Raw genomic sequence first — 25,862 nt, 5'->3', positions numbered from 1 at the left:
CCAAACGTCCTCCATGGTGTGTACCTGAGCGCTAATGACTTCTCGTCTGTGATCTCTGCGAGGTTCCTTCCTCCTGGCGGGTACCATTTCCACATCATGAAAGTAATAAGAAAAAATATGAAAATGAAGTTCGTGGTTCTCCTGTATACATATTCACAAGCTTCAAATAATTCATTCAACAAAAATACCGACCAGTTGAGCACAACTCCTTCACAACAGTGCTCCGCAACTGAAATGGTATCTAGCATGCACTCATTTCTAGAGAAGTGTCTCATTACCTTCCCTGCAATGATGTAGCAGGCGAATTTGATGTGGTCCTTGTTTATCAAATCTATTTCTGTGCCCTTGCCACCATGCTTGGTGTTATACTTGGTGTAATAATTGTTATCCCCCTCTTTCTTGGCTCTCTTTGACCTGGTCTAGAACGCTGTCAAGAATACATCTCTTGCTGCTGATAGTCTAGTGAGACGCTAAATGTCTTCCACATGAATAAGATATTCTTTATCTAATCAAAATGATCCACCATACATCATTCTCACCAGAAATTTGGTACATTGCATTGCAACAAAAGATGTCCCGAAAATTGGTAGATTCCTTAAGTTGACCAAAGTCGACTGCTAAAGTGATTGAAATGTTCCTTTGATATTTGTTTCCATTGTGCCATCAAACTTCGATAATTCATCTATATATATCTCTTGTTTGAGCACTGGAAACTGGAAACAATCTGAAAGATCATTTTCTACCAGTGTGGCCTTATCATACTTACCATACAATGATTCTATAACCGTAATTCGGTCATCTAATTTGTCTTCTAGAACTGAGATTATCTTCGTCATACTTCTTCATCGCTGATATACAACAGTTACAGGAGGCTGATAGCTAGTTCCTGAGTGACGTTGTTGAGTTTCGAACCGAGACTCGAAGAATTTTGTCACTTGAATTTGAACTTCTAAAAATTCCTGCGTAGCCATGCAAATTAAGTAGACCAACTTTGACACGATGTTTCTAACTAGACTCGCTAACTAATTACTATAGAAACTTTCCCTATGTAGACTCGATCATGTTCTCTGGCCTCTAGCTGAGCTATACTTGACTTGGATGACACATGAAGGGAAACATACGGAGTGGAGCATATGGGTAATAATGTGACTGTGATGACGGATTTATTGGTTAACTTCTTTCCATAATGGGAAAAGATTTTACGAAAATTTACATGACAAGGGTATTATTTGCTAATTATTACGAAAAATAATTTGAGTACGATGGATTAGACGTGCGAAACATGTGACTTACCTCCCCGACAATAGCTGGTTGTGGTGGGGAGGCATAGGTGCCGCAACTAAACTGACAGGCGAGATTATTTTATGGAAAACAAAGAAATCAAAACTTAAATGGACTGACTACTTGACTATCTTATTCCTACTGACTCTAAACCTACCTACAGTCCCTTTTCAGAGACCTCATCAATTTGAAGATTGGGTGTTGTTATGGTGGAAAGGATTCAAGCGCGCGTCATTCACCCATCTTAGTATCAATATTCCATCCATTTGCGCAAGTTTCACTGCTACAGACCCCCTGATCTTTGTGACTATGAATGGGCCAAGCCAATGAATCTGTAACTTACCCGGGAACTTCTGAAACTTGTTTTCGTACTGTAAAACTTATCCTCCAACTGTGAACGGTTTTCTCTTAATGTTCCTATCATGCCATGATTTCTGTCTTTCTTGCTTGACAGATTGGTGGAATTCTGCTAGAAATATGGCTTCATCTAATTCCATCAATTCTTCCAACCCATTTTGTAGCAATGCATCATCTGTCATCTTTGTATCTTAGGCAATGAAGATGCTCGATACTGCAAATTCAACAGGTACCATGGCCTCCCGTCCATATACCAAATGTAATTATTTTTTCTTGTGTGAACGCTTGACTTTTGTTCGGTACGCCCATAGCGTGGCTGGTACATGCTCATCCCAATCATCTCGACTTGCTGAACATATCTTTGTTAGTCCCTTTTCTAGTATCTTGTTGAATGCTTCAACCATCCCATTAGCCTGTGGGTGGTACGAGTTGCTCTTGTGATGCTGGATTAGGAAGTTCTGCAGTAGTGACACAACTGTCTCATTTATAAAATGAGTCCCTTGGTCACTGGTTAGGCTTTTTGGGCATCCGAACCTAGATATGATGTTTTCAAAGATGAATCTCGCTGTTGTGTCTGCTATACAATCTTTCACTGGTTCCGCCTCTGCCCATCGCATGAGATATTTGGTAGCTGTGAAGATATATTGCGCGTGATAATGACGTGCTAGTGGATTAATTCACTCGATAAAATCAACCTCCCACTTCTCAAAGATGTGCATTGTATGTACCAGCTGTAGTGGTAATTCATCTCGATGCGATGATTTTCCAACTCTCTGACACACATCACAACATTCACATATTCTTTGGCATCCTTGTAGAGCGTAGGCCACCATAACATTGCTTGCAAGACCTTCCTCACTGTTTCTTTTCCACCGACATGCTCGACCACAACTCCGGAGTGTCACTCCCATAGGACATCCTTTCATTCATGCTGGAGGAGATATCGCCGCAATACTTGATCTAGACCTAGCTTATAAGAGTGTCTCGCGATTAGTTGATAGTCAGCTTCTCGCACCACCATGTGTCTCTTCTGCATCACCATATATCCCTTCAGACATTGCCCTGTGGCTAGAAAAGCTGCGATTTCCTCCAAGTAGTCAGGAATTGCTTCTATGCGGAATAGATCAACGTCTGGTAGTTGATCATCTAGGGAGCCCCCACTCTCCCCTGACTCCAGTCTAGAGAGATGATCCAGTCCCACATTCAACCGACCTGGTTTAATGATAACCTTGAATGTAAATTCCTGGAACAACAGTAGCCACCTGCAGATTCTTCCCTCTAAGACTGGCTTGTTGACCAAGTATTTTAATGCTGAGTGATCTGTAAAGAATTTGAATGGAGCTCCAAGTAAATAGTGTCAAAACTTTTGCAAGGAGTATACCATTGCTGGTACTTCTCTCTTAATCATGGTGTACTTATTTTCTACCATCTATAACTTCCTACTTGTAAAGTAGATTGGATGATCCAAGTTCCCTTCCCCTGGTTACGCCAACTTTGCCCCTAGCGCAATGCCTAGCACATAGATATGTATGTGGAATTTCTTGTTTCAGTCCGGGTATACTAAGATGGGAGCACTTACCAACTTTTTCTTGAGGATGTTCAATGCTTCTTGACACGCCTCCATCCAGTTGAATGTTTCCATCTTCCTAAGTAGCTTCTCCATGCGAGCGATTATTGACACATAGTTGCGGATGAATCGATGATAATACCCTGTGTGGCCCAACACTGATTGCAACTACTTCACATTAGCTGATGGATCCATATTCAAAATTTCCGCAACCTTTGTGGGGTCCACACAAACTGCATCTTTGCAAACAATTTGGACCATTAATGTACCAAACAGAACTACAAAGATACACTTCTTTAGGTTTAGGGAGATTTGTAGTTGTTGACATTGATCAAACATTACTCTAAGTAAGCTGGCATGCTTCTTCAATAGGCTGTAAACTGTCCAATTGTCCATGTATACCTCCAAGAACTGGTGAATGTAGTGTCCGAAAGCGATGATAACAATTCTGGAGAATACAACAGGGGCATTATTTAGGCCAAAAGGCATGACATGATATGTGTATGAACCCCATTCTGTGGTGAATGTTGTTTTCTTCTTGTCTTCCTATGCTATGCGGACCTGATGGTACCCTGAGAACTTGTATGTGAAGGAGTAGGCCTCATTCCCCACAACATTATCCAAGACCTCATCACTAAAAGGCATGGGGAACGGGTCATGGACATAAGCATTGTTGAGGCTACGGTAGTCTACATAGACCCTTATCTCCGTGGAGTCCTTCTTATTTTGGATCACTATTGGATTGATCCATTTGGCTTCATATACCAGAAAAATGAGTCCTCCCTCCAACATTTTATCTATCTCCTTCTTGACCTTTTCTTTTACTCTTGGGTTCAACCTATATGGTCTATACTTAACAGGCTTGGAATCCGGCTTTAACACAATTTTCATTTCACCGATATCTCCTTTGATTCCTTTTAACTTTGCGATTGAAGCTCGGAATAAATCCTCATACTCATGCAATAGATAAAAATTTTCCTTAATCATGTGCTCATCATAGTAATCCCCTATAGATGCCATCTTTGGCTTATCTTATGTCCCTATGTTATGCATCTTAAGTTTCACTGGGAGTAAGTGGGGAGCATATTTTACAGTTCCCTCTTGAATATCCATTTCCCCTTCAGTCCCTTGAAATGTCAGGTGCCTCACTCCCTCTAAATCCTCCTCCTATGGATCTGCGCTCACCATCTGACAAGCTATAGACTCTGGATACCTTGACTCGTAAAATTATTGCAGGAACTTTTCATCAATGTATCATTCCCATAACTGGCCTCAGGTGAAGAGTATCTGTTTGATGGTATACAGAGCCTCAGTTAGCCATCTGTCACTATATTTGAATAAAGAACTGCCATGGAATTGTTCAACCAGTGTATCCCAGTTCCCAGTTTGCCTCCGGATTTCTTCTTATATATACCAAGCCTGCATGACTATACCCAAGGTGTGTACAAACATTTGTACCCATAGCTCCTTCGGGATCTGTTCCTTATTCCATCTGTCTGTGTAATGTTCTAGGTGATGTTGGGGATTAGATTCCCCCTTGTATTTTACATTTTCCTTGCTGTCTTTTCTCTTCCTTCTTGAACCTTTCTCTCATGTACCACTTGAACTTGCCCCAATCACAAAGGGTGTTGTGATGAGATCCCCACCTACGTGATGGTTTTTCTTGTAGTGCAATGTCCAACAACAGTACCTTGTGGCTTTCCCTTATCATTCTATAAAATTTACTTAAAAATACGTCTACCGAATATATTCCATTGAAAGTAGGATAATCACTTACCTCCATCCCAATCCAGTTGATGCGACATATTGTAGCGCAACGTCTTGTATTGACTTCATATCCTCCTTGCTGCTAGGCATCCCATGCAGCCTCAGAGCCCACCTCTGAGCTCTGTATACTTCTCCAATTGACTGACCCCTCTGCCGTGGGATTAATGTAATCTTCCCTCCTTCCAGTTGTTAATCGGTATAGCTAGTCTAGTGTCCCAGGTTCATCCTGGTCATCTACTGGTTCCGTGAATCTTGGTCCTTGGTACGGATCCAATGGCTGTATTACCCGCATCCCTTCTACTTCAAATATCATCAATTCCTTCTTGAGATCAATGACAACATAATTCTCATAGGCCCAGCTCATGCCAAGTAGTGCTGGGTAAGGATATTTGCCTCCCATTATGTCTATTACCTCAAATGTTTCGTGTGTTTTCACCCCTGCGACATGTACTTCCACCTCTTCCAGCCTCCCAATGGGTAGAATGCAGTATTGGTTGGCCATCCATAACTGGATCGATGCATACTTCAACTGTGGTTTTCCCAGTGCCTCCCATGTTTTCCTAGGAAAAATGTTAATGCCTGAACCTAGGTCCAACATTGTGTCCTTGATCTAGAACCCTGCTACCTGTGCGTCAATTCAAAACTCCCTACCTGTTCTTTTCTTGTTTCTTCAGATTCTCCTTGCGTACTTCTCTGGTAGATTTGTTGATATTCCTTCTTCCCCCATTTCTTCTTCTGGTAGAACAACTTTCAGACTCCTGCATAGCTCTCCTAACATCTAATCATTGTCGACAATCTGCAATAAAAATTTGAACCATATTTCAATCAGACAGGATATGACGGTCTTCGCTGAACTTTGTTCCTTGTCCTTCTGAGGGTCCACCAAATTTTCAAACATTTTTGCTGCCTCCTCATAGTATCGTTTTTGCTATCTCGGGTTATATGATTGTTTTGGGGAAGCTACTTGAAAAAACAGGGGTTGCTTTGGTGCACCTTGATCAGCCCCCGTCTTCTTTCCTCCTCTGGTTACTATATTTATGTTATATAGAGGGATTATTTCAGTAACTCTCAGTTCTGCATTGATCAAGTTAGCTCCCCATTGCTTGGTTCACTCTTCCAATCTTGCAATCAACTTGGGGCAGTCCTTTGTTGCGTGTGAATTGACTCGACATTAAGAGCACCAAGGTCTTCTTGGAAGAGGATAGTCTCTGGCGACATGTCCCTCCTGGTCGCAGTTGGAGCACTGCATAGGTCCCCTGCCATCTGTTCTTCCTCCTCTCGTTCCTCCTCCCATTCCTCACCCTCCACGAGTGGTATAATTGATTATGAGCATCAACCGATCTAGCCTCTCTGCCAAAGCATACAATGCTTGACACTCTTTGGTGTGGTGAGTTGTGGACGCACATAACTCACAGTAGGTATTGTTCTCTATAGTTGAATATTTTTGCAATATTGGGCACAACCGAGGTGAGTTTCCATATATCCTATAGACCTTGCAGTACTCAGGTTGGTTTCAGCCCTAAAATGCCCCTTGCATTCCTACAGTTGCAACCCTAGTCGTAGGTGGAGCCCCAGATGGTCCGACAGGCCCTGATGTAGGATTCATGCCTCTTATTCTCGGGCATTCAGTTGTGACGTGACCTTCAACCAAGAAGTGGGTGCACCATACATTGGGTCTCAATTGGCAGACCAACTATAAGTCTTTCAGTTTCTCTGTTAAGTTGGCTATCTGGTGCTGGAGTCCCATGATCGATGGATCTTGTGATCCTACTCCCCCGATGTGGGTACCCTGCCATTGCCTCAATGCAAGTTTCCTGTTCTAGAGCATCCTGCAGGGTCTCAATATTTTGTTGTGTTAAGGGTGTCTAGGTAAGGGGTAGGAGTGCCTTGATAAACCAATCCCTTTGGTGATTGGGATCTATGGGGTAACTTAGCTTTCCAACTGCATCCTTGAACCTCTGCATCAATTCCTAGGTGGTCTCTCCATCCCATTGTTTTATCTCCCATAGTTCTAAAAACCCTTGCTGATATGTTTGTGGAAGCTTGAATTCTTGTATAAATCTCTTCTTGATGTCATCCATCATTGGATTTAGGTTTAGCTCTGCCCATTTGATAAACCATCTCAGGGCTCTCTCCCTAAGGGTGGTCTAGAATTCGATCACCTTCATGTTGTCTGGCGTTTGGCGAGCTCTCCATATTGCTTTGCAGAGGTACCAATGTTTCTCCACATCCTCATTCCCTCGTCTCGAGAACTCTGGATATCTGGTAAAGGATCTTGCCATTCTATCTTGAGTGCGTGCTAAAAGCACAAAGCCTTGGGTCCCTGGTTATTGAGATCCTTGTAATCCTAGATTACTAATACTGCTATTTCCACTACTACTATAGGTACCAGAATATGTTTTATATCTAACATGCACACTATGTATCCATATTTCCTTCAAAAACTTAGCAAAAAATTTACCAGGATTGTTGTAAAGTACTAGGGGAAGGTCGGGGTGAACGCTACCTGAGCTTTGGGGGGTCAGATGCTTGATTTCATCTGGCATGTTATCCTCTGCAAACAATTGTCTCATAACATCACACATCTCATCGTCCATCTCTTCTTCGGGATTACTGTGACCACTTCCATTAGACACCTCCCCCACGACTGGGAAGGGAGGGCTCCTACCGTCTTCCGTGCTTCCGCCTAGCTCATCTATCCCTATTCCTTTTTGTGAGTTCTCCATCATCTCGTCTCTTCCTTCTAGACCCTTCGACACCACTCCTGCTTGGTGTGGTCCCTCTGCATGCACTTTCATAGCTTGCATGGCCCTTTCCTACCACTTTTATGCTATTAGTGCTCTCCTTTGTGCTCTTACTTCCCTAGCTCTTTGTGAGTCTTCTACATCCATCCTTTAGTGACATCACAGTCCCCCATTTAGTAGCATTTCCCCCCTTTTATCCTTCCCCCAGCACTGGGGTTTTACACTTCCATACTCACTTCTTGGAAAGAAATCAAGCTTTCCTCCACCATCAGAACTTTAATCCAAAGGGGTATTTCCTTCAATAATTTTCCCCTCAGCCTTGATCTGAACACCGAATCAACCTTCGAGAAGGACTGATGACTTTCTACCGTGAACTCAACCACATATCCTTCTAGAGTAGTATGTACCCAAAAGTCTACTGCTCTGGTTAAATCGGTGTCTAGGTGTTAGAGTGCTGAAAGATCAGTGGAGCTCCACCCGCGACGAGATGACTGTTGTCCCTTCGACCGATCCTTCATTTGCAGTCTCCGCAGCCAATTATACAGTTCCTCTGGGAACTTACACCAGAATATCTCGTACTAATCTCTTGCATATTCTGAATAAAAGATCTCATTGTTCACCTTAGCAATGGTCCAACTTCGAAGGAAAACGTTTTGCGATACAAATCGGTCCACTTGATCATCCCACCAATTTCTTATTTCTTTCTTAAAAATCCTCAATACCATATTCTGAACCCCTCTTTTTGATTTTAGGTCTTGGAAATGGAACCATTTGTTGGCAAGAAAATGACAACAGGGAAGAGGCCCTGGGCTCAGGCTCAAAGGGCCAACAAGGCTCCGATGTAGTCTACGACAATGCCAACATTTTCACCTTACCCAGAGGGAAAGGAGTCTCACTTGAGGCATGCCGCGACCAGAGTTAGATGGAGTTGGGAGGGGTATCAAGGAAATGTAAAGAACATGTAACAATATCTCATCACTACCAATTTTCTAGACTATCTAAGACTGTCATCCCATTCATATCATCACAAGAAACTATCTAGTTGTTAATCATTCATTTAAAAGTTTAAAGAACCCATAAAGAACACAATGATATAGTATGGGACCCAAATTGCTTACTTCATTACTTGGAATATAAAGGAGTACATGACAGAATACAAAAGGCTCGAGGTCTATTCATAAAAAACATAGAGAATAATTTCATAGAATATAACTAACAATAATGAACATAAGTAGATCCAAGGGTAGTCCTAGCTCTTCCAAAACCGATCTGGCTTGGTATCCTACCCTGGATCACCCAATTCATCACCAACCCTCTCTCCTTCTCTCTCTTTCCTTTTATCCTTTATTTCACATTCCCACTGCCAGTTCCATTTGACTGACTCAGCCCTCGGCTGTTTCTCCTGCTCGATTGTCTCTGTCTTCTTCCGCCACCTTTCCGTAACTGCCCATTCACTCCTCATTCCTGTCCCTTTCCTTTGGATTCTAGCTCCACAACCTGGACCATTATCTCTGCCACTTGTTCTTGATTTTTCTTCCCGCCAACACTCAAAATTCAAAACAAAGGCCCCAACAATTTCCTTCCCTAGAATGTAATGCTTCCATTGTCGGTAGGCCTCCACAATGGAATGCATCTCTTTTTCATAGTTAAGATAGTTTCAAACTGTGTCATAAAGTATCTCACTGTGATATGCCACTGGATGCCCATGTTGAGTAAGAATTGCACCAATAACATAGTTGGAGGCATCTGTCTTGATCTCATATGGTTGGTGCAAGTCTCGTAATGTGAGCACTAGTGCAAAGCAGAGGCGATGATTCAACTCAGCAAACACCTTCTGTTGGGATTCAAATCAAAATAACTTTGCTTTTGCTCCACCCTTGGTGACTTGAATTAAAGGCCAAGTGATATGAGAGAGCCCCAACACGAACCTGCGATAGAAATTGGCAAGACCCAGAAAGTTGCAGAGCTCCGTTAGAGTGGGTGGGGCTGGCCAATCCCAAAAGAATTATATCTTGGTTGGGTCCACATGCACACCCTTCTCATTAATGATGTACTGCAGATATTGAACCTGGGTCATGCCTAAAGCGCATTTCTCCAAATTGGCACACAACTTGTGTTGTCGCAGGGTTTGAAGAACCTGTTGAATATGGTGGAGGTGCTCTTCCCAACTCTGGCTCAAGATCAATATGTCATCTAAATACACCACCACGAATGCATTGGTGAAGGGTCGCAAGATTTCATCCATCAATCTCATGAAGGTTGCGGGGGCATTCATCAACCTGAAAGGCATGAACAACCATTCGAAAATGACATCCTTGGATTTGAAGGCAATCTTCCACACATCGGAGGTTCAATAGGCACTTGGTGATAACCGGAATTCAAGTCAATCTTGCTAAAATATTTTCCCCCCTCGAGTTGGTCCATAAGGTCATCAATCCAGGGATTGGGTACCTATTTTGGACAATGATCTTGTTTAGTGTCTGATAGTCAATACAAAGTATCTAAGTCCCGTCCTTCTTCTATACCAATAAAATCAGTCTCCCACAGGGTGATGAGCTTGGCTTGACGTGCCCTTACTACCATAGCTCATGAATCCGCCTCTTGATCTCATCATTCTCCAGAACAGAGCGTTGATATATTAGTCCATTAGGTAGCACTGCACCCAGGGTTAGATCAATGGAGTGCTTGACCTGACAGTGTAGAGGTGCCCCTGTAGGTGAGGCAAAAATGTCCCTATACTCCTCCACGACCTTGTCCTTCTGCTACTGCTGTGCGGACGAGCCATGTCTAGAAGCTGTGGCCATAACCTTCTTCTTTCCTTGAGGGAAAATCATAAGGAAAATAGATTTCCTAGTTTGGGAAATGATCTTGCTGCATTGGTTTGCAGTGATCAAAGAGACGATGGTAGGTGGGGCTACCTCTGGTATCCTGTACAACTTATCATCCAAAGTAATAATCATAGAGAGAGGTCTAGACTCATGTATAACATACTGCTTCCACAAGTATGATTTTACTAATAATACATCACAAAATTCAAGAGGAGAAACATCACACAGTACCTCATCCATGAAGGCCTTGATGCTGTAGGAAGGCGGCATTGCTGACTGACGAGGAGATATTGTCCTTGGTGAAACCACCCGATGGTGTACGATTGTAGATGTGATGTAGTTGATAGGCTAAAGCTCTTCATGAAATAGAATGAAATGAGGTTCTTTTGGCTCCCACTGTCGAAAATGAACTGCAATAGAGAATCATTCACCCACATTTGTGAGTGGAAGAGGCGTTCCCCTCCTCTGGATCATCAGGCTCATTCTTCTAGATCTTAGTGGTGGCCACGTTGGCACTAGGCTTTGCGTCAATGATATGATTCCCTTTGTTATTATCCTTGTCGATTTCCAACTCAGATTTAGAAAAGGTGTCTGATTCAGAATTCCTTTAGCTCGACCACTAGTGACTGCTTTGCGCGACACTCACTTGTGTTGTGAGTGGAGCTCTTACGGAACTCACACCATTTTCCCATGTCTTTCTATGTCTTCACAATGTTGTTCTTTTCTTGTGACTTCGACGAGTTATCTTGGGCCACACCGCATTTGCTTTGTCATTTTCTTTGTGGTTTGGGGGCACCTTTTCCTAGCTTTGGATTCACAGATCCAAAGTCTCGCTTCTTTTGTTTAAACTTCTTCTCAATCTTGACAATGTATCAGTACACCGTGTCGAGCGAGGATATGTCTAGGAAATACATCTCATCCTGGATGTAATAGTGTAGATAGCCACAGTACTTGAGTACCAAATGTCGCTCAGAATCCTTGATACCCAGCTTCGTGAGAAGGGTATGGAAAACGATTGTAAACTCTAACACATCTTGGTCCCTTCCCTATCGTAGTGTCGTCCACTTTATGTATTTATCTTTATAGCTCCTAACAGGGTAATATGGTTCCTTGATGGCATCTCGAAAATAATTCCAAGTGGGTGCGGCTGAAATAGTGAGGATTCCCTCTCGTCCTTTTGTTAACAGTAGGTTTCCCACCAGTCCTTGACGTGTGGGGCAGATTTAAGAAGTGAAAAAGTAATATTTTCTTGATTGGAAAATTCATGAACTGAAAAAACTCCTTCCAACAGATTTAACCATTTATCTATGACGTTTGCATCTATTTGGCCCTCAAATATGGGAATATCAAAGTTAACTTGTGCCTTAAAGGGAGTTGCGCCTCCAAAGTGGTGGATGGATGAAGATGTGTTGCCTGTGGGTAGCCGTTGAAGGATCTAGGCAAAGTTATCCATCATTGCGTTCCTTTATGGCTCGAGGGGTTCCTAATCAATATTTTGAAAGGGTCTCTTGACCCCTCTTCTTTGTTTTCTTCTACCATGGGTGGTCATCGGGTTTTATGAGGTTGGTCTTGCAAAGGTTCAACCAGATCGAGCCCTAACTCCTTATACCTTGACCTCATTGGGGACATGCAAAGAAAAATAGAGAAAGAGTAGACCGCTCTGATACCACTGATCCAGACTTATGCAGGAACACAACAAAATATAGAAATACCCATATACACAGAGATGCAACAAAAATAAAACTTCATTTCATTAATATCAAAGAATTGAAATATGCTTACATACAAAAATAAAAATAAACTAGCTCAGGCGATGGTAGCTTATCTCTGAGAAGAGATGTGGTAGCTACATGCCTCTGAACTGAGTTATAATGAGGCTCAAAGTCTTATTTATTATTGTGAAACAATGGAAAACCATAAACATCCAAAAACCTAACCCTAGGAGATAAAGCACAAAAAGTGTGGGCCCTGTTTGGGTAAATTGGTACATCAACTTCCTGGGTCACAACTTTGGCATACAATATCCGTTTGGCTATCATAATACCTCATTTCGAAGATACCAAAGATGAGGCCGAAAGAAAACCAACCAATTGGTTTGGGACATTTCTGGTCTCTCCATTTTTCCTATAATAATAATAATAATAATAATAATAATAATAATAATGGCCCCAGAAGTTTAGAACCCGAAAAAATGCCAAAAATAGTAAGTTGTGTTACAATTAAGGAAACTGAAAAGAAACATCGGTGGGGGTCCAAGTGGAATAGGTGGCTGGCCACCAATATCCACCTGGATCAGTCCTCCCCCTTAGGAAGCAATGGTCCCCATTGCGTTGAGTGCCTCCATGAGATGGGGAAACTTTTGTTGAACTTGGTCCTTGGTGAGCCACTTACCTTGATGCAAGAGTTGGCCAGCTTTGATAACCCGATAAAGTTGGATCTTCTTCTGGCGAGTGTTCTTGATCTGCGTGTCAATGATCTGATCAGTTGTGGCATGTTCCATGCAATCTAGGTTTAAATCTATTGGTGTGAGCAGTTCTGGAATGTCTGATGTGTCTAGTGATGATGGAAACTATGGTCGAAGGCGGTCCACATTGAACACTAGGTGCAGGCCAAGGAATGGTGGAATACTAAGATTGAAAGCATTATCTGCTACAACCTTAATGATGGTGTTAAGCCCATATCAGAGTGGGAAAATCTTGCTGTGGGGCCCAACGAGGCACTCCTTCTGTAAATGTAACCAAACTTTGTCGCCCACCTAGAACTTTTGTGGCACTCGATGCTGATCATGACGCTGTTTGTACTTAGCATTGGATCTGTCCGATATGCCATCGGCCTACTGGAAGATGTGTTGAATGTGTTCAATGAAGCTGTTAGTCTAGTCAGCTTCATAATTGACACGAGTTGAATCTTCCTAGGTAGCTGCAAATGGTATGACCACATCAATGGGACATAGTGGCTAGAATCACAACCCCACCTGAAAGGGGATGTGGCTAGTTGAGCTATGGAGAGCTCTATTGTAGTTTTTATGGACATATGGGGGGCTTTCATCCCATGTGCATGGATGCTTCAAGTTGTACATACACAAAATGTGTACGATCATCTTGTTGTCGACCTCTATTTGGCCATCAGTTTAGGGGTGGAAAGTTGTGAACTTAGTTAGCTTGGTATCCAACATTGACCAGAGACTTGACCAAAATGTACTTAGGAACCTGCTGTCCCAATCTTATATAATGGAATTTGGGATCCCAAAATGTACCCACACTCGTTCAAAGAATAGATAAGCAGTAGCTTATGAAGTGATACTCTTCTTACAGGCTACGAGAATGGCCGTTTTAGAGAATATGTCGACGACCATGAAAACAATGTCACTGCCATGCTTAGTATAAGGAAGGCCCGACATGTAATCAATGGAGATGGATTCCCAAGGTCAACTAGGAGCAGGTAGTGGAGTATATAGGCCTTGCTTCTTGATGGTCAGTTTGGCAATGGTGCAGGGAGTTCAGGATCTGATATACTTCATAACATCTTGTCGAAGGTTTGAAAAATAAAAATACTTCTGTAACACTACCACTCTTTTCTCTACCCCAAAATGTCCAGTGACCCGACCGTAGTGTGATTCCCAAATCATCATGGCAAGCTTGCTTGAAGGAACACAAATGTGTCCCATGTGGCATAATAGTGCATCCTGGAGGTTAAGATTTGGAATTTTCTTACCTTCCCGGAGTGTCTGGTATGTGCTGCCGAATTCTGTATCGCTCTTGTAAAGATACGACCATCTCGCAATCTCGTGCCCACAAGAGTTGAGTACACTAGTCAATGCCATGACCGGTGGTCGGCTGAGGCAGTATACAACATTGTTGGTGTTTCCATTCTTGTACTTAATGTTCAAATGAAACTATTGCAGGTATGTGGACCATTTCTAATGGCGATCTTTTTGCAACTTCCCATGTTTCTGTATGAACTGCAGGGGACGGTGGTCTGTGTAGATGATCATTTCCTTCCCCATAATGTAATGCTTCCATTGTTAGCAAGCCTACACAATGGAATACATCTCTTTGTCATAGGTGGGATACTTTCAAAATGTGTTTGAAAGTGTCTCACTGTGATATGCTACTGGATGCCCCTGCTAAATAAGAACTGCAAAAATAGCATAGTTAGAGGCATCTTTCTTGATCTCAAATGGTTGCTGCAGGTCTGGTAATGTGAGCACTAGTGAGGAGTAGAGGCAGTGCTTCAACTAAGAAAATGCCTTCTGTTGGGATTCAAACCAAAAGAACTTTTCTTTCGCTGCTCCCTTGGTGAGTTGACTTAAAGTCCAAGTGATATGAGAGAACCCTAACACGAACTTGCAATAGAAATCGGCAAGATCCATAAAGTTGCAGAGCTCTGTTAGAGTGGTTGGGGTTGGCCAATCCTGAATGACTCGTATCTTGGCTGGGTCCACATGCACATGCTGCTCATTAATGATGTACCCCAGATACTGAACGTGGGTCATGCCAAAAATGCATTTCTCCAAATTGGCACACAACTTGTGTTGTCATAGGGTTTTAAGGACATGTCGAATATGTTGGAAGTGCTCTTCCCAAATCTGGCTGAGGATCAAGATGTCATGTAAATACACCACCACGAATGCATTGGTGAAGGGTCACAAGATGTCGTCCATCAATCTCATGAAGGTTGCGGGGGCATTTGTCAACTCGAAAGGCATGACCAACCATTCAAAAAATCCCTCCTTGGATTTGAAGGCAGTCTTCCACACATCATAGGGCTCGATAGGCACCTGGTGATAACCGGACTTCAAGTCAATCTTGCTGAAATATTTAGCCCCCTTGAGCTGGTCTATAAGGTCATCAATCCTAGGGATTGGGTACCTATTTTGGACAGTGATATTATTGAGCGTCCGATAATCAATACAGAGTCTCTAGGTCCCATCCTTCTTCTGTACCAATACAATCGGGTTCCCACAGGGTGATGAGCTTGGCTTGATTTTCCATTTCTATGATAGCTCTTGAATTTGCCTCTTGATCTCATTGTTCTCCAGAATAGAGCATCGATAGATCGTTCCATTGGGTAGCAATGCGCTAAGGGTTAAATCAATGGAGTTCCTGACTTGACAGTGCAGAGGTACCCTTGTAGGTCAAGCGAAAATGTCCCTGTACTCCTCCATGACCTTGTCCATATGCTCCTATGTGAAGGAGACCTGTCTGGAAGTCATGGCCAAAACAATCTTCTTTCCCTGAGGGAGAATCATAAGGAAAGAAAATTTCCTGGTTTGGGAAATGATCTTACTGCATTGCTTTGCAGTGATCAAAGAGATGGCAATACATGGGGCTACCTCCGGTAACTTGTACACCTTATTGCCCATAGTAATAATCATAGAGCGAGGTCTAGACTCATATATAGCATGTCACTTCCAAAAGTATGGATTTCCTAATAATACATGACAAACTTCAAGATGCACAACATCACACAATACCTCATCCATGAAGGGCTTGATGTTGTAGTGAAGGCGACACTACTGGCTGTCGTGGGGATCTCATCCTTGGTGAAGCCACCTGATGGTGTAGAGTTGTGGATGTGATATAGTTAGTAGGACTAGCAATACAATACTTGAGCACCAAATTCCGCTCAGAATCCTTGATACCCAGCTTCGTGCGAAGGGTATGGAAAACATTTTCTAAACTCTGACACAACTTGGTCCCTTCCCTTCCATAGTGTGGTCCACTTTATGTATTTATCTTCATAGGTCCCATCAGGGTAATATTGTTCCTTGATGGCATATCGAAAATGATTCCAAGTGGGTGGGGATGAAAACAGTGAGGATTCCCTCTCGTACTTTTGTCCACAATAGGTTTCCCACCAATACTTGACGTGTGGGGCGACCTTTGAGAAGTGAAAAAGTGTCGTTTTCCCAATTGGAAAAGTCATGAACTGAAAAATATCCTTCCAAAAAGTTTAAATATTTATTGACGGTGTCTGCATCTATCTGGCCCTCAAATATGGGAATATCAAAGTTAACTTTTACCTTAAAGGGAGTGGCACCTCCAGAGTGGCCGCTGGATGAAGATGCATCATCTGTGGGTAGTCGTCGAAGGATATGGGAAAAGTTATGCATCATTGCGTTCCTCTGTCACTCGAGGGATTCCTCGAGAAGTATTTTGAAAGGATCTCCTGCCCCCTCATCTTTCTTTTGTTCCTCCATGGGAGGCCGTTAGGTTTTGCGAGGCTGGTCTTGCAAAGGTTCAACCAAATCAATCCCTAACTCCTTATACCCTAACCTCATTGGGGACATGCAAAGAAAAACAAAGAAAGAGTAGACTGCTCTGATACCACTGATCGAAACTTATGCAGGAAAGAAACAAAATACAGAAATACTCATATACACAGATATGCAATAGAAATAAAACTTTGTTTCATTAATATCAAAGAACTGAAATATGCTTACATACATAAATAAAAATAAACTGGCTCGGGTGATGGTAGATTATCTTTGAGAAGATATGTGGTGGCTACATGCCTCTAAACTGAGTTACAATGAGACTCAAAGGCCTATTTATTATTGAGAAACAATGGAAAACCATAAACATCCAAAAACCTAACCCTAGGTGATAAAGCGCCAAAACTGTGGGCCCTGTTTGAGTAAATTGGTACATCAACTTCTCGGGGTTGTAACTTTGGCATATGATCTACGTTTGGCTATTATAATAATTCGTTTCAAAGATATTAAAGAGGAGGCAAAAAACAAATCATTGAGTTAGATTGGGACTTTCTTGGTCTCTCCGTTTTCCCTAAAAACATGTTTTAGTCCCCCAAAACAGCTTCAGAAGTTTAGGACTCAAAAAACTGCCAAAAATAGTATGTTGTGCTACAATTAAGGAAACTGAAAAGAAACAACAGTGGGGGTCCAAGTGGAATAGGTGGGTGGATATGAATATCCACCTTGATCAATCCTCCCCTTTAGGAAGAAATGGTCCCCATTACGTTGAGTGCCTCCATGAGATGGGGAAACTTCTAGTGAACTTGGTCCTTGGTGAGCCACTTGCCTTGGTGCAAGAGTTGGCAAGCTTTAACAACCAAATATAGTTGGATCTTCTACTGGCAAATGTTCTTGATCTGCTTGTCCATGATCCGATCAGTTGTGGCCTATTCCATGCATTCTAGGTTTATCTCTGTTGATGTGAGTTGTTCTGCAATGTTTGATGTGTCCAATAATGGTGGAAAGTATGGTCGAAGGCAGTCCACATGGAACACTAGGTGCAGGCCAAGGAATGGTGGAATGGTTAGTTCGAAAGCATTGTCCCCTACAATCTTAGTGATGGTGTAAGGCCCATATTGGAGTGGGCGAAGCTTGCGATGGGGCCTAGCGAGGTGCTCCTCCTTCAAATATAACCAAAATTTGTTGCCCACCTGGAACTTGTGTGGCACCTCATGTTAATTATGATGCTCCTTGACTTAGCATTGGATCTGTCCAATATGTCATGGATCTGCTGGAATATGTTCTGAATGGGCTCCATAAAGCTATTAACCTTATCAGCTTCGAACTGGACACAAGTCAAATCTACCTGAGTAGCTTCAAATGGTATGGCCACATCAATGGGACATAGTGGCTGGAATCCCAACCCCACTTGAAAGGGGTTGTGGCTAGTTGAGCTATGGAGAGCTTTGTTGTAGCTGTGTTAGACATAGGGGAGGCTTTCATCCCATTTTTGTGGATGTTTCAAGTTGTACATATGCAGAATGTGTACGATCATCTTGTTGACGACCTCTATTTGGACATTAGTTTGAGGGTGGAAATTCATGGAATTAGTGAGCTTGGTATCAAAAATCAACCAGAGACTTGACCAAAATGTACTTAGGAGTCTGCTATCCCAATTTGAGATAATGGACGGTGGGATCCCAAAATGTACCCACACTCATTCAAAGAAGAGCTTAGCAGTGGATTTTGTTTGATAGTCTTCTTGGAGGCTACCAAAATGGGCATTTTAGAGAATCTGTCGATGACCACAAAAACACAATCGTTTCCATGCTTATTAGAAGGAAGGCTCAACATGTAATCCATGTAGATGGTTTCCCAAGGTCAACTAGGAATAGGTAGAGGAATATGTATGCGTTTCTTCTTGATGGTCGGTTTGAAAATGGAGCAGGTAGTGCAGGATCTTATGTACTTACTAGCATCTTGTCAAAGGTTTGATCAATAAAAATAATTCTATAAGACTGCCACTGTTTTCTCTACCCTGAAATGTCTAGCGACCCGAATGTAGTGCGCTTCCCAAATAATATTGGCACACTCACTTGAAGGAACGAAGATGTGTCCGAGGTGGAATAACAGTGCATCCTGGAGGTGAAAATTTGGAACTTTCTTACCTTCCAAGAGTGTCTGGTATGTGCTGTCGAATTCTGGATCACTCTTGTAAAGATGTGGCCACCTCACAATTTTGTGCCCACAAGAGTAAAGCACAGTGGTCAGTGCCATGGACGGTGGTCAGCTGAGGCAGTCTGAAACATTTTAGGTTCTTCCCTTCTTGTACTTAACGTTCAAATGGAACTGTTGTAGGTATGTGGACCATTTCTGATGACAATCGTTCTGCAACTTCCCTTGTGTATGTATGAACTTCAGAGATTGGTGGTCTATGTGGATGACCATTTCCTTCCCTAGAATGTAATGCTTCCATTTTCAACAGGCCTGCACAATGGAATACATCTCTTTGTCATAGGTGGGATGATTTCAGACTGTGTCTGAAAGTTTTTCACTGTGACATTCCACTAGATGCCCCTGTTGAGTAAGAACTGCACCAATAGCATAGTCAAAGGCATCTATCTCGATATCAAAAGGTTGCTATAGGTATGGTAAAGTGAGCACTGGTGCAGAGTAGAGGCGATTCTTCATCTCAGAAAATGCCTTCCGTTGGGATTCAGACCAAAAGAACTTTGCTTTTTCTCCACCCTTGGTGACTTGACTTAAAGGCCAAGGGATATGAGAGAACCCCAACACAAACTTGTGATAGAAACTGGCAAGACCTAGAAAGTTGAGGAGATTTGTTAGAGTGGTTGGGGCTAGCCAATCCCGAATGAATTGTATCTTATCTGGGTCCACATGCACACCCTACTCATTAATGAGGTACCCCAAATATTGAACCTCGGTTATGCCAAAAGTGCATTTCTCCAAAATTGGCACACAACTTGTGTTGTCACAGGGTTTGAAGGACCTGTCAAATATGGTGGAGGTGCTCTTCCCAACTTTGGCTGAAGATCAAGATGTCATCTAAATACATGACCACAAATGCATTGGTGAAGGGTTGCAATATGTCATCCATCAATCTCATGAAGTTTGCAGGGGCATTCGTCAACCCGAAAGGCATGACCAACCACTTGAAAATTCCCTCCTTAGATTTGAAGGTAATGTTCCACACATCGCAGGGTTCGATAGGCACTTGGTGATAACCAGACTTCAAGTCAATATTGATGAAATATTTGGCCCCCTTGAGCTGGTCCAGAAGGTCATCAATCTGTGGGATTGGGTACCTATTTCAGACAATGATCTTGCTCAGCACCCGATAATCAATACAGATTCTCCAGGTCCTGTCCTTCTTCTGTACCAATACAATTGGGCTCCTACAACATGATGAGATTGACCTGATGTGACCTTTCTATGACAACTTTTGAATGCACCTCTTGATCTCATCATTCTCTAGAACATAGCGTTGATATATCAGTCCATTGGGCAGTGGTGTGCTCGGGGTTATATCGATGGAGTGCTTGACTTGATGGTCCAGAGGTACCCCTATAGGTGAGGCAAAAATGTCCCTGTACTCCTCCACGACCTTGTCCATTTTCTGCTACTATGTAGAGGAGCCCTGTCTGGAAGATGTGGCCACAACCTTCTTCTTTCTCTAAGGGCGAATCATAAGGAAATGTTTTTCCCTGTTTTGGGAAATGATCTTACAGTATTTCTTTACAGTGATTAAATATATGGCAGTAGGCGGGGCTACCTTCGGTATCCTGTACAACTTATCTCCCAAAGTAATAATCACAAAGCGTAGTCTAGACTCCTATATAACATTCCACTTCCACAAGTTTGGTTGTCCTAATAATACATCACAAACTTCAAGAGGGGAAACATCACACAGTACCTCATCCATGAAGGGCTTGATGCTATAGGGAAGGTGACACTGCTGGCTAACGCGGAGATATCATCCTTGGTGAAGCCACCCAATGGTGTATGGATGCGGATGTGCTATAGTTGGTCGGCCCAACCTCTTCACGACCTGTGCTGAAATGAGGTTCTTTTGGCTCCCGCTGTCAACAATGAACTGTAGCGGAGAACCCTTCACCCACATTTGTGAGTGAAAGAGGCGTTCCCCATCCTTTGGATATTCAGGTTCATTCTTATGGATTTTAGTGGTGGGAATGATGGAAATAGAATCCATGTCAATGATTTACTTCCCTTTGTCATTCCCCTTATCGGATTCCAACTTAGAGTTGGAACATGTGATCGATCCAGAAGATTTCAGCTCGACCACCACTGGCTATCGTCGAAGGATCTGGGCAAAGTTATCCATCATCACATTCCTCTGTCACTCGAGGGCTTCCTTGAGTAGTATTTTGAAAGGATCTCCTTCCCCCTCGTCTTTATTTTATTTCACCATGGGAGTTCGTTGGGTTTTGCGAGGCTGGTCTTGCAAAGGTTCAACCAAATTGAGCCCTAACTCCTTATACCCTAACCTCATTGGGGAAAAGTAAAGAAAAACAGAGAAAGAGAGGACCTCTCTGATACCACTGATCCAGACTTATGCAGGAACAAAAAAAATACATAAATACCCATATACACAAAGATGCAACAAAAATAAAGCTTCATTTCATTAATATCAAAGAATTGAAATATTCTTGCATACATAAATAAAAATAAACTAGCTTGGGCGATGCTAGCTTATCTATGAGAAGAGATGTGGTGGCCACATGCCTCTGAACTGAGTTAAAATGAGGCTCAAAGGCCTATTTATTATTGAGAAACAATGGAAAACCCTAAACATAAAAAACACTAACCTTAGGAGTTGAAGCACCAAAACTGTGGGCCTCGTTTGGATAAATTGGTACATCAACTTCACGGGGTCGTAACTTTGGCATACGATCTCTGTTTGGCTCATAATACCTCGTTTCGAAGATTTCAAAGAGAAGGCCAAAGATAATTTAGTGAGCTAAATTGGGGCTTTTTCGATCTCACCGTCTTCCCTAAAAATGTGTTTTAGTCCCTCAAAACGGCTCTAAAAGTTTAGGACCCGAAAAACTGCCAAAATAGTAAGTTGTGCTACAATTAAGGAAACTGAAAGGAAAAAATAGTCGGGGTCCAAGTTGAATAGGTGGGTGGCCACCAATATCTGCCTGGATCAATCCTGCCCCCTTAGGAAGCAATGGTCCTCATTGCATTGAGTGCCTCCATGAGATGGGGAAACTGCTGCTGAACTTGGTCCTTGGTGAGCCACTTTCCTTGGTACAGGAGTTGGCCAAATTTGACAACTTGATACAGTTGGATCTTCTGCTAGCAAGTATTCTTGATCTGCATGTCCATGATCCGATCACTTGTGGCCTGTTCCATGTAGTCTAGGTTTAACTCTGTTGGTGTGAGCTATTCTGCAATGTCTGATGTGTCCAATAATGGTGGAAAGTATGGTCGAGGGTGGTCCACATTGAACAAAGTGTGCAAGCCAAGGAATGGTGGAATGCTGAGCTCGAAATCATTGTCCCCTACTACCTTAGTGATGGTATAAGGCACATATTAGAGAGGATGAAGCTTGTGGTGGGGCCCAACGAGGCGCTCCTTCAGCAAATGTAACCAAACTTTTTCGCCCCTCTGGAACTTGTGTGGCACCCGATGTTGATCATGATGTTTCTTGTACTTTGCATTGGCTCTGCCCAATATGTTATAGACTTGCTGGAAGATGTGCTGAATGTGCTCAATGAAGTTGTTAACCCTATCAACTTCGGACTGGGCACGAGCCGAATCTACTCGAGTAGCTGCAAATGGTATGGCCACATCAATGGGGCATAGTGGTTGGAATCCCAATCCCACTTGAAAGGGGCTGTGGCCAGTTGAGCTATGGAGAGCTCTGTTGTAGCTGTGTTGGACATAGGGGAGGCTTTCATCCCATGTTCATGGATTTTTCAAGTTGTACATACGTAGAATGTGTACGATCATCCTGTTGACGACCTCTGTTTGGCCATCTGTTTGGGGGTAGATAGCCGTGGACTTAGTGAGTTTGGTATCCAACATCGACCAGAGACTTGGCCAAAATGTACTTAGGAACCTGCTGTCCTAATCTGAGATAATGGACTGTGGTATCCCAAAATATACCCACACTAATTCAAATAGGAGCTTAGCAGTGGCTTATGATGTGATACTCTTCTCGCAGGCCGTTAGAATGACCATTTTAGAGAATCTGTCGACATCAATGAAAACACAGTCATTGCCATGATTAGTAGAAGGAAGGCTCGACATGTAATCTATGGAGATGGATTACCAAGGTCAACTAAGAGTAGGAAGAGGAGTATATAGGCCTTGCTTCTTGGTTGTCGGATTGGCAATGGCACAGGCAATGTAGGATCTGATGTACTTCCCAACATCATGTTGTAGGTTCCGCCAATAAAAATACTTCTGCAACACTGCCACTATTTTCTCTACCCAGAAATGTCATGTGACTCAACTGTAGTGTGCCTCCCAAATAATCTCAGTATGCTCGCTTGAAGGAACATATATGTGTCCCAAGTGGCATAACAATGCATCCTAGAGGTGAAAATTTGGAACTTTCTTACCTTTCAGGGGTGTCTAGTATGTGCTGCCAAATTCTGCATCACTCTTATAAAGATGCGGCCACCCCCCAGTATCGTGCAAACTATTGCAGGTATGTGGACCATTTCTGATGGCGATGGTTCTACAACTTCCCTTGTGTATGTATGAACTGTAGGGGTCGGGGTCAGTGGTATGTGTGGATGATCGTTTGCTTCCCCGGAGTGTAATGCTTCCATTGTTAGCATACCATCACAATGGAATACATCTCTTTGTCATAGGTGGGATACTTTCAGACCGTGTCTAAAAGTGTCTCATTGTGATATGCCACTGGATGCCCCTGATGAGTATGAACTACACCAATAACATAGTCAGAGGCATCTGTCTCTATCTCAAATGGTTGCTGCAATTATGGTAATGTGAGCACCGGTGCAGAGAAAAGGCGATGCTTCAACTCTGAAAACATCTTCTATTGGGGTTTAGAACAAAAGAAATTTTCTTTCGCTCTGCCCTTGGTGACTTCACTTATAGGCCAAGTGATATGAGAGAACTCCAACACAAACCTGCAATAAAAATTGGCAAGACCCAGAAAGCTGCGGAGCTCTATTAGAGTGGTTGGGGTTGGCCAATATTGAATGACTTGTATCTTGGCTGGGTCCACATGCACACCTTGCTCATTAATGATGTACCCTAGATATTGAACTTGGGTCATGCCAAAAGTACATTTCTCATAATTGGCACACAACTTGTGTTGTCGCAGGGTTTGAAGGACCTGTCAAATATGGTGGAGGGGTTCTTTCCAACTCTGGTTGAAGATCAAGATGTCATCTAAATACACCACCACGAATGCATTGGTGAAGGGTCACAAGTTTTCTTCCATCAATCTCATGAAGGTTGTGGGGGCATTTGTCAACCTGAAAGGTATGAACAACCATTCAAAAAGGCCCTCCTTGGATTTGAAGGCAGTATTCCACACATCAGAGGGTTCAATAGGCATCTAGTGATAACCAAACTTCAAGTCAATCTTGCTGAAATATTTCCCCCCCTTGAGCTGGTCCAGACGGTCATCAATCCATGGGATTGGGTACCTATTTTGGGTAGTGATATTGTTCAACACCTGATAGTCAATACAAAGTCTCCAAGTCCTATCCTTCTTCTGTGCCAATACAATCGGGCTCCCACAGCGTGATGAGCTTGTCCTAGTGTTCCCTTTCCATGATAGATCTTGAATTTTCATCTTGATATCATTGTTCTCTAGAAAATAACATCGATATATCAGTCCATTGGGTAGCGGCACACCCGGGGTCAGATCGATGGAGTGCTTGACCTAACAGTGCAAAGGTACCCCTATAGGTGAGGATAAAATGTCCCTGTACTCCTACACAACCTTGTCCATCTGTTGCTGCTGTGCGGAGAAGCCCTATCAAGAAGCCGTGGCCACAACATTTTTCTTGCCCTGAATGCAAATCATAAGGAAAACACATTTCCTGGTCTAGGAAATGATCTTACTGCATTGCTTTGTAGTGATCAAAGAGATGGTGATCGGTGGGGTTACCTCTGGTATCCTGTACAACTTATCGCCCAAAGTAATAATCACAGAGCGAGGTCTAGACTCATATATAACATGTCACTTCCACAAGTATGGTTGTCCTAATAATACATCACGAACTTGAAGAGGAGCAACACCATACAAACCTCATCCATGAAGGGCTTGATGCTATAGGGAAGTTGACCTGCTTGCTGACGTGAAGATCTCATCCTTGGTGAAACCACCCGATGGTGTATGACTGTAGTTGTACTATAGCCGGTAGGTCCAACCTCTTCAAGACCTCTGCTGAAACAAGGCTCTTTTGATTCTCAATGTCAACAATGAATGACAACGGAGAACCCTTCACCCACATTTGTGAGTGGAATAGGCATTCCCCCTCCCCTGTATCTTCAGGCTCATCCTTCTAGATCTTAGTTGTGGTCACAGTGGCACTGGGCTCTGCATTAATGATCTGATTCCATTTTTCATTCCCCTTGTCGAGTTCCGACTTAGAGTCGTAACATGCATTTGATTCGGAAGCCTTGAGGTCAGCCACCAGTGACTGCTTGGCCTGACACTCACTTGTGTTGTGAGTGGAGCTCTTATGGAACTCACACCATTTCCCCATGTCCTTATTTTTCTTCGTGGTGTTTTTCTTTGCTTGTAGCTTCGATAGCTTGTCCAGGGTCACCTCGCCTTGGCTTTGTCCATTGCTCTGTGGTTTGGGGGTGCCTTTCCTTGCTTCAGATTCACAAATCCAAAGTATAGCTTCTTCTGTTTAAACTTATGCTCAATCCTGAAAGTGTATCGGTATGTCGTGTTGAGCAATGAGATGTCTAGGAACTCCATCTCGTCTTGGATGTACTTCTGGAAAAAACCGCGGTACTTGAGTACCAAATTCCTCTCAGAATCCTTGATACCTAGCTTTGTGTAAAGGGTATGGAAATCATTTGTAAACTCCGACACATCCTGGTCCCTTCCCTGTTGTAGCATGGTCCACTTTATGTAT

This window comes from Pinus tabuliformis, chromosome 9 (genome assembly GCF_031772625.1).
Source record: "Pinus tabuliformis cultivar Carrire ecotype Pingquan chromosome 9, CPIR1, whole genome shotgun sequence".
In the NCBI taxonomy this organism is placed as follows: domain Eukaryota; kingdom Viridiplantae; phylum Streptophyta; class Pinopsida; order Pinales; family Pinaceae; genus Pinus; species Pinus tabuliformis.
This window is presented reverse-complemented; position numbering follows the sequence as displayed.